Raw genomic sequence first — 11,270 nt, forward strand, 5'->3', positions numbered from 1 at the left:
TTCGAAAATGCCCCAGGCGAGAACAACCTCAGCCTGGTACTCAGGAAATAAGACGCAAAGCTTCTAGTAAGGAGCATATCTGACTCAAGAGCTACCCGTGTCCATTTAACATGTAATGCCGTGGTCACAACGCTAAGGTCGGGAATACCTAATCCTCCTTCGTCCCTGCGCAACTTCAACACGGGGCGCGCCACAAAAGGAGCGGCACGACCCCAAAAGAATTTGAAAACTTTCTTTTCCAAGATAACTTTGGTGTGGGGTTTAACTGGCATAACCGAACCTATGTACGTGAGGAAACTGAACAACAGTGATTGAATTATCGTGGCCCTGGCTGTAAGCGGACAAGACAAGGCACCGAGTTCCTCAATCCTATCAGTAAGCTTTTGCCTTGCTAACCGCCAGTTTTCGGTAGTCAGGCCATCTGGCTCGAAATGGAAACCTAATATACGTAGGCGTTTCTTTATGGGGAGTCCATGTACAGGACGTGGACTGGAGGGAGCACAGTTCAGATACATGACTGCGCTCTTTGACTTATTTATTCTGGCACCGCTCGCCGAGCAGTACCCCTCCATAACGTCCAAGACGGTGCAAACAGTTGCCTCGTCCGGGACGACGATAGAGAGGTCATCTGCATAGGCAAACATTGCCACCGGGGGGGAACCTGGCGGAAGGGGAAATCTACCTATGCTGGTGTCTTTAGAAAGCCTCTGCAAGAGCGGCTCGAATGCGAGCACGTAGAGAGCGGGCGACAGTGGGTCACCCTGTCGGACTCCACGGCACACACCGAACGACTCCGAGACGCGATCTTGTATGACAACAGCAGAACTAGGACGAAAGTAGAGAGCCCTGACCATGCTGATGAACTTTGAACTGAAGCCCGCCTGCTTTAAAACTTTGAAGATGTACTTGTGACTGATAATATCAAAAGCCTTTTCTTGATCAAAAGAACAAAGGATTCCACTTAGGTTGCGAGAATTCGACCATTCTATGAGGTCCCTGATAGCGAAACCATGAAGTTGGCACGACCTATTTTGGACACAACACGCCTGGTACGGACCCAAAACAGTACTGAGCACTGGAGTGAGTCGAACGGACAGGCACTTAGCTATGAGCTTGTAATCACAGTTCAAGAGGGTGATGGGCCGCCAGGCTCTCAGGTCGGTGCGTCTCGTCTCATCCTTGCACAGGAGAGTGATCCGCCCCTCTCTTTGAGTTGCTGACAGGGTCCCCTCACGGAGAAGCCTGTTTGCCAATGTGGTAAAAGGCCCCCCCAAAACTCTCCAAAACTTGACATAAAACTCGACTGTCAAACCATCTGAACCTGGGCTGCGATTATGCTTCATGGATTTAAGGGCTGCAAACACCTCCTCTTCGACGAAGGGAGTGTCACAAATATCAAAGTCCTCGTAAGTTTTGGTGAAAGGAAACGAGTACGGAGTGGGAGGTGGTTCGGCGTAAAGGTTCTTGTAGAACTGTCTTGCCACCTCTAATACTTCGTCCTGCGTTTCCACTAAGCCGCCTGTGTTAGGATCGACCAAAGAGGTTATCGCTGAGCTCTTCCTAGCCAAGTGTCTGCGAAGGACATTTCTGCTGCACCAAGCCTCCATTTCCCACTGCTCTGCGCGTGCTGTGGCCCGCAAGCGGTCCCAGCGTCGCTGGAGCAGGACTCTATATTCTTTGCGCAGTGAAGTAAGAGCCGCGGTTACCCCCAGGCCGCAGGACAATGGCTTTGAGAGCAGGAGGATCGCGTCAGAGACCGCTTTGATCTCGGCGCGCTCCTCCCGCGCCCGCCTCTTGCCCCAATCCCGAAAGCGCTCCGCGACTCCGGCCTTCACCGTGTCCCAATCGCTACCGTCTAAGTTCTGTTCGCCAAGGAGTGAACCTATGAGGTAGGTCGCCACATCTTTTGTGGCGTCCTTATCTTTAAGGAGCCGTGGATTTAAACGCCACGGTCGCTTGCCCCATGGCACCAAACTAGAGTCGGCAAATCTCAGTGCAAGAAGGCTATGGTCACTCAACGCGGAAGAACACAGCCAGCTAGAGTGCATGCTAGGAGCAAGCGAGGGCGAGACATAAAAACGATCGATCCTCGAGCGGCTCCCCCTCCCCGTCCAAGTCATGCCTGACTGGAGAGGACGGAGGGACCGCCAAGCATCGACAAGCCCCAGCTCTTTAACAAGCTCCCGCAACTCTAGCTCGCCGTTTCCGTCTCTAAACTTTGGAGTTCCTTTGAGGGAAACGCGATCCGCTTTTTCTAAAACACAGTTGAAATCGCCTACTAAAATGACACGGGAAGGGCCAACTAGATAAGAATCTAGGGAATTAAAGAAATCTTTCTGCTGTCCGCGCTTTGCTGGAGCATACACATTCACAATTCTAACGCCAGAGTCAAGATCCACTGACAGAACACGGCCGTCCGAATCCCTGGCGTAGCGTAGCACAGAACCGGTGAATCGTGGCATTAAAATGACAGCAACTCCCCGGCAATGTGCGCCACCATAATTCCAGTAGGATTTTGTGCCAAACGTTCTGTCAAAGTTCTTAATCTGTTGCAATTTAGACACAAAAGTTTCCTGCAAAAGGAGAATGTCTATTTTTCGAGACCGAGCTAAATGAATGACCTCAGCTTGTTTCGCTGCTCTAGTAATACCCCGACAATTAAAGGTAGCAATAGTTAGAGAAGAAGCCATGATGAAAGATAGGAGAGAAGACAGACTCTAGAATAGGCAAGAAGCGAAAAGAAAATCACAGAAGAGAAGAAAACAGCAGATACTCGAAGGTATCAGCTGCTGAAAAGCTACCTAATATAAGACCTACGAACGAGAGTCCCCCTCGGAGAGGGAATCCTCGTTCGTGGACGAGTACACTGTGTTAGACATTAACGAACACTCGCAATTGCCTGGTCCACAGTTAGGGCAAGAAGAACTGTTGTTCAACTCACCCGTGGTACCGTCCGTGACAGTCGACGAGGTGGACTCCTCGTCGGACTCTGTCGCTGCGGCTCGCTTCGGAACCGGGAGGTCGTCCTTAGGGCTGCCGGGGCCGCCGCTCGGAGCCGCCGCCAGCCTCTCCTTGGAGGGCCCTGGTGATCGGTTGGCGCGCCGCTTCTTGCCCCGAACAGCGTCCGTCCAGCTCATGGGTTCCTGTGTCTCCTCGGCAGCATGCGCGTCAGCAGGGCTGGTCCCGGGCGCACCGGCAGGCGAGGCCGGCGACGGCTCGGCGGCAGCAGAGAGGGTGGGGGCCTCAGCTAATTCCGACCCCGCCTCCTGCTCTTCCCCTCCTGGAGCCCGTTCGCTAATGGGCTCCGGCTGTGGCTGGGTCGAGCCCTCGGCGTCCCCCGGAGCAGCCTCCCGATCCTCCGCAACGCCGCTCACCTGCTCCTGGGAAGAAGAAGAGGCTACAGGCGGGGCGGCCGACGAATTCGTCCGCGCCTTGCACTGTGAGGGGCCATGATCGCCGCCGCAGTGCCTGCATTTTACCGCGCACTGGTCGTGACCAAAAGCCCCACAGCGCACACACTGTGGCACAGTGCACTTCGCCGCATGGTGTCCAGTCTTGTAGCAGCGCCGGCAAACCCGCGCGACGCCCTCATACTCAAACTGGACGATGACGTCCCTCACCTCGAGCAGGTTGGGGACACTCTTGTGCATCTCCATTTTGATCATGAGGACGCCGGTCGAGACCCCCGGCAGATACGGTGATTCCTCTCGCGCCACTTCCAAAACCTTTCCAAACCTCTCCAACAGTTGTACTATGATGCGCTTATCCGCGTCCGCCGGGAAGCCAATGATGCGCACCACCTTGACCCGAACACCTCGGTACTGAAACCTGATCCTCGCATCGCGAATGGCGAGGACGGGATCGTCTAAAAACCGCCGATTCGCCTCGTCATTCGCGAATGTCACCTCAAACTTCCCTAAGCCATAATCCTGAACACACGTCAGCTCACTGGGCGTGAAGCGCTTCACGAGCTCTTTGCAAATGTCGGCACTGCCGACGCCCTTAGGCACGCGTGCGTAGTGCACCCGCGGCCTAATCTGCGAGAGCAGACTGGTAGACATCGTGGTACCACCACCACGAGGCTACCAAGTCAGTTAGGAGCTAGCCTAACCTGAAAAAAAAAAAAAAAAAAAAAAAAAAAAGAAAAAAAAAAAGCAGAGAAAAGGGGACAAGAAACCTCACCAAAACCGACGAAAACCTGTGCAGGAGTCCGCCGGGTCACCGCATGCGAACAGCGGGTCTCCTCCCACTCGAACCAACCAACACCTCCAACGACGCCGGTTGCCGAAAACAAGAAAGCTGCTGCCTTCTGAGATGAGAGCCGTGCTCGAATGGTTTCCGTTGCCACCATCGCGCGCCGCCGCTCGCGGGGAACGGATGAGAGTGTGAGAGAGAGAAGCCGTGCGAACCAATGGGGCGCGCGCGTTGTGCTGATCTCGTCAACACCCCTCGCTCATATTTAAGCGCGGCGAGACGGGGGGACACGCGCATTCGACTCTGGTCTCGCGTGCGTGTTGTGTGAAATCATGCCTCCCCAACCGTCTGGCAAAGCCGTCAAGAAGGCCGGCAAGGCGCAGAAGAATGTGCGCGCCACGGACAAGAAGAAGAAGAAGCGCCGCAGGAAGGAGAGCTTCTCCATCTACATCTATAAGGTGCTGAAGCAGGTGCACCCCGACACTGGTGTCTCCAGCAAGGCCATGTCCATCATGAACAGCTTCGTGAACGACATCTTCGAGCGTATCGCCGCCGAGTCGTCACGCCTTGCTCACTACAACAAGCGCTCGACCATCACGAGCCGGGAGATCCAGACCGCGGTGCGCCTGCTGCTGCCCGGAGAGCTGGCCAAGCACGCGGTGTCCGAGGGTACAAAAGCCGTCACCAAGTACACCAGCTCCAAGTAGGCGTGCGTCGTGGGCCACAGCGAGCAACGACAAATCAACGGCTCTTCTCAGAGCCACCCAAATTGTCTGCGTCGGCATAGGGGTTGTGCTGAGAGATTCGGCTCCGAATCCATCCTCTTCTCTCTGTTGAACACCGCTAGCAGGAGCGTTGGTGTGCCGCGCTCGACGTGTGTGCTCGGGGAGGTTGAACAGGTAAATTAGAGAAGACCGAGTGCGCGGAGAAAAGTGCCACAAGTACGGTAATGGAGGGAAAACAAAACCAGGAGCGTGGTAATTAAAAAAAAAAAAAAAAAAACAGGGGGAAGGTGGCCGCTTCTCTCAAAAAAAGGTAACATGAACTCGAGTGTGTTCAGCTCTTGGGAAATGATAGAATAGGAAACTCGCGTCAGCGCTTGCCCGAGCAACTCCGACATGTCGGGCCAAATATGAAGGGGTATACACGGTATGCAGTGCATGCGGAGAGAAGGAAACTGCCGAACACTTGATAATGCTATGTAAAGGGCTTCACCTTATAGTTTAGAATGATGGCGCAGAGTTTTTCAAAAGCACCGGGGTTTAGAGACGGGGGAGGGCAAAATAGACTTTAGGCGGGTAGAATTAACTAGAAGGTGGTTATCTTATTGGTGGCTAAAGTCAAGGCAAGAGTGAAAACTAAACCATTCACTGCAAAGCACCGCGGTCCTATACTTCACTATTTAAAGAGAGAAAAAAAACAAGATAAATGTAGCTGTTTGTTAGGTCAGCATTATGGCTAGGTGGTGATAGCTGCCGCCCGATGTGAAGGGTACAGCCACATTCATCAGACAGCGCAGAGTTCCTTCTCTGCCACGCCATTCATTTGTTTACGAAATTGGGGCATTTATTTCTTGAGAGCGCAGGGCAGGCCCGTTTCGAGACTGTAGGAGGAGTGAATGTAGCTTAAAGTGCGTGGCGCGGTGAAAAATGTGCGGAAGCATTGATGCAAGAAAAGATAGGGGAGAAATATATAGACGCATGTGACAATAGCTGTAGAAGCAGAAAAGCGTGGCGGCGGACTGCATGCTAATTATTGTCCGAAAGCAAAGTATCGACAGCCCGAGTGAAGGAAAAAACAAAACTGTGCGTACGCATGACAGGGGTACCACGCAGGTGATTTATATAGTGCACAAAGAAGTACGAAATCCAGTAAAGAAAGGCGGTCGACACGAGGTATGGGCATTTCCCGTTTTCGCACCGAGTGCTCCGTTTGCGCGTCGCCGAAAGAAACATAGCCAGGCCGGCCAGCAAACGACACTGCTCGGCTTGACGTTTACATAATCACACGGTGTAGCGGAACACTGTGTTCTCTTCGAAAGAACAAATGCGCCTGTGCTAGGCACAAATGAGTGGTACGTTCCATTCGGAATGTGGTGGGAAACTTACCTTAAATGAATGAGCGGACGCACCGTTTATTTCCGCTTTGTTTTAGATTACTGACTATGTTCGGCGGGTCGACAGTGCATTTGTATGAAGCTTTCAAGCGCGATCATTTTGTAATTTCGCATCGTGCGTCCCTGCCACAAGTTCGGGGAAGGAATACTTTCAATATGGGAACCCTCATGATTGTGAAAGATGAAACTGCGACTACTTAAACACACTTGCACCACAGAAATGGCACGCGCAGTTTGGTATTGGGGCACGTGAGAAGGGAATACAATAGATGGGCATTGGCGCGCATCTTTTTTTCTTATTGATATGATATGTAAGGAGATGTCGGCGCACCATTATGGCGCCGGCTACTCCTTGGCCGTTGAGTTAAACTTGAACACGTATCTTGAAGCAAAACGTACAAAGCAGTGCATGGAAAGTAGAAAACTCGGGCAGAGATATGCAAAGACACACTTACACTTATACGCACATATCAGAACACAATGGTAAGTAAATGTTCGAAAGTCAATGAATGAAGTCTCTGATATAATGTCCCTCGATAATATTCGGTCCACCAGCACAAAACAGTAGAGCACACGTCTGGTCCGTATAAAGATGCATTCGCTCGTGTGTACATAATTGTCGACACGTCATTCATTTCACAACACACACATGATGAGAGTCACGTGATACTGTACATAATAAGTACATTTGTTACAAATGAAAGTTCGTTATTTCTTAATACTTATCAGCAATCCCGCTGTCTTGTAAAGAACGTGTTGATGCTTTTAAAGCGTGCGACTGTAAAACTCGAGTAGGCCACGGACCCAGAAGTTTCTTCATGTTAAACGGTCTGCGGTCTAATGCCAACTGTTCGGACTTAAGACGGCGTCTCGTGATGTGGACAGTCTACGAGAAGGTGACATACGTCTTCATCTATCAATCCGCATTCGCATTCGGGACTTTCAGCTCTGCCGTGTCTGTGCAAAGAAAAAAAAAAAAACAAATGTTTTTGTGTATGCCGTGCCTAGCCTCAATCGGTCAATTAGAGTTTCCGATATTCTATCTAATGCCAGCGTAATTTTTAATTCAATAAATGGATCGATGTGGTATAAATCGCACCTCTTTGTACTTTGGTCAAACCAAGCAGTTTTGCTCATTCTGAAAGTTGTATTCTTTATAATACTACGCAATTCACTTTTTTCGAAATATTGGTTGCCACGATGTGTAGACCTACTTTGTGTGCTCTGGACGGCTCTGGAAGGCCAACTGCAAATCTTCTTTGCACAGCTGATGCCGTCCGGATAGTCGTTGATAGATTACTTAACAGGTTGTCAGCCTCCGAAGGTATTATGTAAGCGAAAGTACGCATGCGTAAAACATGCAGCGAACGAACACTCTTCCAACGCTGTAAAGAAGAAAGAATGCATAAAGGGTGGTGCATTTTACGCTCCAATCTCGTCCTATGTAAGGCGCTTTAGAGTTAGGGCTGTTTTGCCTGTAATTGCGTGACCCTTGCAGGGTTCCTCACAGTGCAACCGTGCACTTGAAACGGGCAGGTGTTGAACCACCCCGCAAGGAGATGGGGAAACTTCGCTGCGACCGGACCGCTTGACAGTCCGTGTTTACGGGAGGAGAGGCGCGCCCGAGAGGAGGTGCGCTCTCACTCTCTGCCGTCCCCGTGAATGCTGAAATGAGCGCGGTCGCGTTGCGTGGCTTCGGTGAAACTGCCGTATCGCGATATGTAGTGGAGCTGCCACAGTAAAATTTGAGACACGCGTAGCCAGCCAAAGGTGCTGTTACTTTGCCGAATTTCACGTGCCGGCGTCCACAACAACGCGAGCACGCTTTGTTTAGAAATTTCCGGCCATGAGGCCGTGCCCGGACCGCGTGTGTTAGTCCCTTGGTTTGGCGACAAGGATGGCGTCAAAGTGACGCCGTGAAACGGGTTTCGTGCGTGCAAATGAGGCATTGATGTGATTAGAGAGAAAGCGAGAACATAGAAAAGAAAAAAAAAAAAGAGGGGGGGGGGCACACGCCGGGGACGAGTAGTCGCAAAGTGTTAAGTGTGCAGTTTATTTACGTGCGGCACACAGGTGAGCTGTTGCAGCTGTGAGTTTTGACAAATATTGCGTGTGTCATGTTCAGTGGACACGATGAAACGTTTTTTAGCGAACGCGTTGTATCCGCTGGGCTTGTACGTACGCGTACATGAATTGTCGCTTACTCGGTTTGATGTCTCCTTGCCGCTGGGGCAGCTGATACGACTGATACGCCATTTTGCAGCAGTGAAGGGTGCGTGAATGAATGGGCAAGAAACTTAGCAACAGTAACGAGAAAAGAATTAAAAACAAACAAACAAACGAAAGCATGTTTGCCGTGTATATTCAATCTTGTAGTGCAGAAAAATAGTCAGTGCAGCAACCTGCGCGGCCAACGCGCTCCTCGCGAAGAAAAGAGGGAGAGAGAGACGAGCTGGCCGCCGACCAACCGGCGTGCGCCGTTCGCCTTCCTCCTCAGTCTCGCGGGCCGGCGCCGACACCGCGACTCGATCGTGTCGAGCATTCGCTTTTAGGATTCGCTCGCAGGATTTCAAGCTGGACGGTTGTACCCTCGCGATCTCCGACTTCAGCGTAGCTCCCGCCGACTGGTTCGCCCTCCGCGGTCTCCTGACGCCGTGTAGCTCTCGCATTGTGGCACCCCGCCCTTGGACTGCTTCGACCGGATCCCCACTTTCCTATCTCCTTCTTTTTCCTCTCGTTGGCTGTCTTCTTCTGCTTCTACTTTCCTTCTATTCTTTTTATCCCTCCTTCCCCCCACCCCCATAAGGCACTGCGCCGTGTCGCCTGAAGGCAGACAGAAATTAGGTGCCTTTTTCCTCTTCATTGTAACCACTACCACCACCACCATTCGCTTTCCGGGCGCGTTTCGAAGCAGAAGCAGAAACTTCGGAAGCCGTCATGTCTGGCCGTGGCAAAGGTGGCAAAGGGCTGGGGAAGGGTGGCGCCAAGCGTCATCGAAAGGTGTTGCGTGACAACATCCAGGGCATAACCAAGCCGGCCATCCGTCGTCTGGCGCGCCGTGGCGGTGTCAAGCGCATCTCTGGCCTCATCTACGAGGAAACTCGCGGCGTTCTCAAGGTGTTCCTCGAGAACGTGATCCGCGATGCCGTCACTTACACCGAGCACGCCAAAAGGAAGACCGTGACAGCCATGGACGTCGTGTACGCCCTCAAGCGTCAGGGCCGCACCCTGTACGGATTCGGAGGCTAAGAAGCCAGCGGCGTCGCCTGCAGCCAGCCAACGAGAACACAACAGCCCTCTTCAGGGCTACCCACTTGATGCTTCGGCAGTGTGATCCCAGCGGTTCGCCATACCCGTCCGTCCCTCTTTGCAATATCATTGCGTCATCGCTCAGGTGAGCAGCACCTCGTGTAGTAGTAGCTTGATCGCGCTGGGTACTTGTCACGTTCACCGCATTTCGTTCGCGTCGTCGTCTTTCTCCTGGGTCTGCATGCACGAATCAATCGCCGCATCTGCGAGTTCTTCCTCTCCTTCCTGCAAGCCAAGCTGCTAAAACGGGCCCGTCAAGCGAACGTCGCCTAGTTACCTTATCGCGCGAAGGAAGAAGCCGAGCGCAGCGTTCTACCCTGGTCACTGCATTCTTGGAGACACGACTATGCTCAGGAAGCACGAACTCGCTTTTTTCTTTGGAATGCCCACTACACGATCGCGTCACGTTGTGTCAAAATAAATAAAAACGCACTATGTTCTACCGTGGGGCACCCAGACGAAGAAGGGATGTGTACTTACAAATGAAAAAATTGATTGTGACAGGTTGGTCGTGTTTACCGCGCCCGCTGTGCACTCAGAAGTGCCCCATTCAATAACACATTGTGTACATTGTCACGCCTAATAATTTTTGTTTGTTTTTTTTTTTTCACACCTGGCGCTGCCGAGCTGCAAAATACAAAAAAAAAAAGAAAGAAAAGTGGAAGGGGATGTTTAAACAGAATTTCTGCGCAAGTCAGAAGCAAGTACACAATAAGCGCTGCCCATGCAGCGTGCTGAGGGAAGCTGCACTTGATAGAAGTGGCACTCATGTACTGTACTGGTGCTGCGAACACTGCAGTTGTGAAAGCTTTACTTGGACGGACAGCTACGCAACAAGTGTTTCCATTTCGCCGGCAGAGGTGGTCACTCTAGGGAGGCTGGCTTCGCCGCCCACGCGAGAGGGGGGGGGGGGGGGACTAGCCCATGATGTAAACGCGAGAGGTTCGAGCGCGGGAAATTCGAAAGCAAGGCGCGCTCGCGTGAGCCTGCCGTCAGATGGCGACACCAACCCACGAGCATTGCATTTTCAAGTGCACCCTTGGTTTCCCACCCACCTCCGCACAGGACGAGGCGTGTCGAATGTGTAACCAAGGCGCACGACAGTGGTTCTGCTCAGGCAAGCCTACCTATAACAAAAATTGTTCTCCATGTGTGTACCTTCATTTTCTCGTGAAAATGTGAAAGAGGAGTGAATGGGGCTTTTTGAGGCGCGTGTTGATCTTCGTTTCTATTATGATTATTATTTTTCACCCTTTCATTGAGTCCATTTCCTGCTTTTTGTGCCACATATTTAGCACTTAGAGGTTGGGGGGGGGGGGGGGATTGCTGATGTGTAAGATGGAAAAGAAGAGGAAAGTGAGCCCCGAAACTGTCTGCATCAGGATGCGACACCTCAGCGGTAGCTCACAAGGGATGGGGGGTGAGGGGGGATTAAAAGGGTGGGAATAAAAGTGTAGAGAAAGAGACATGAGGGAAGCCAGAGTGAGACGACATATCGAGGGAATAGGAGTAAAAATGAAACAAAACATTCGAACGCAAACACCCCGTACATCCAACCGCCATTGAGCGCACCTAGTAGTTTGGCAAGTATGTATGAGTGATTCTTAAGAGGGAAAGGAAGATAAAATTGAGTCCCGTTACTGTCTGCGAT

The sequence above is a fragment of the Rhipicephalus microplus genome, unplaced genomic scaffold, assembly GCF_043290135.1.
Source record: "Rhipicephalus microplus isolate Deutch F79 unplaced genomic scaffold, USDA_Rmic scaffold_426, whole genome shotgun sequence".
In the NCBI taxonomy this organism is placed as follows: Eukaryota; Metazoa; Arthropoda; class Arachnida; order Ixodida; family Ixodidae; genus Rhipicephalus; species Rhipicephalus microplus.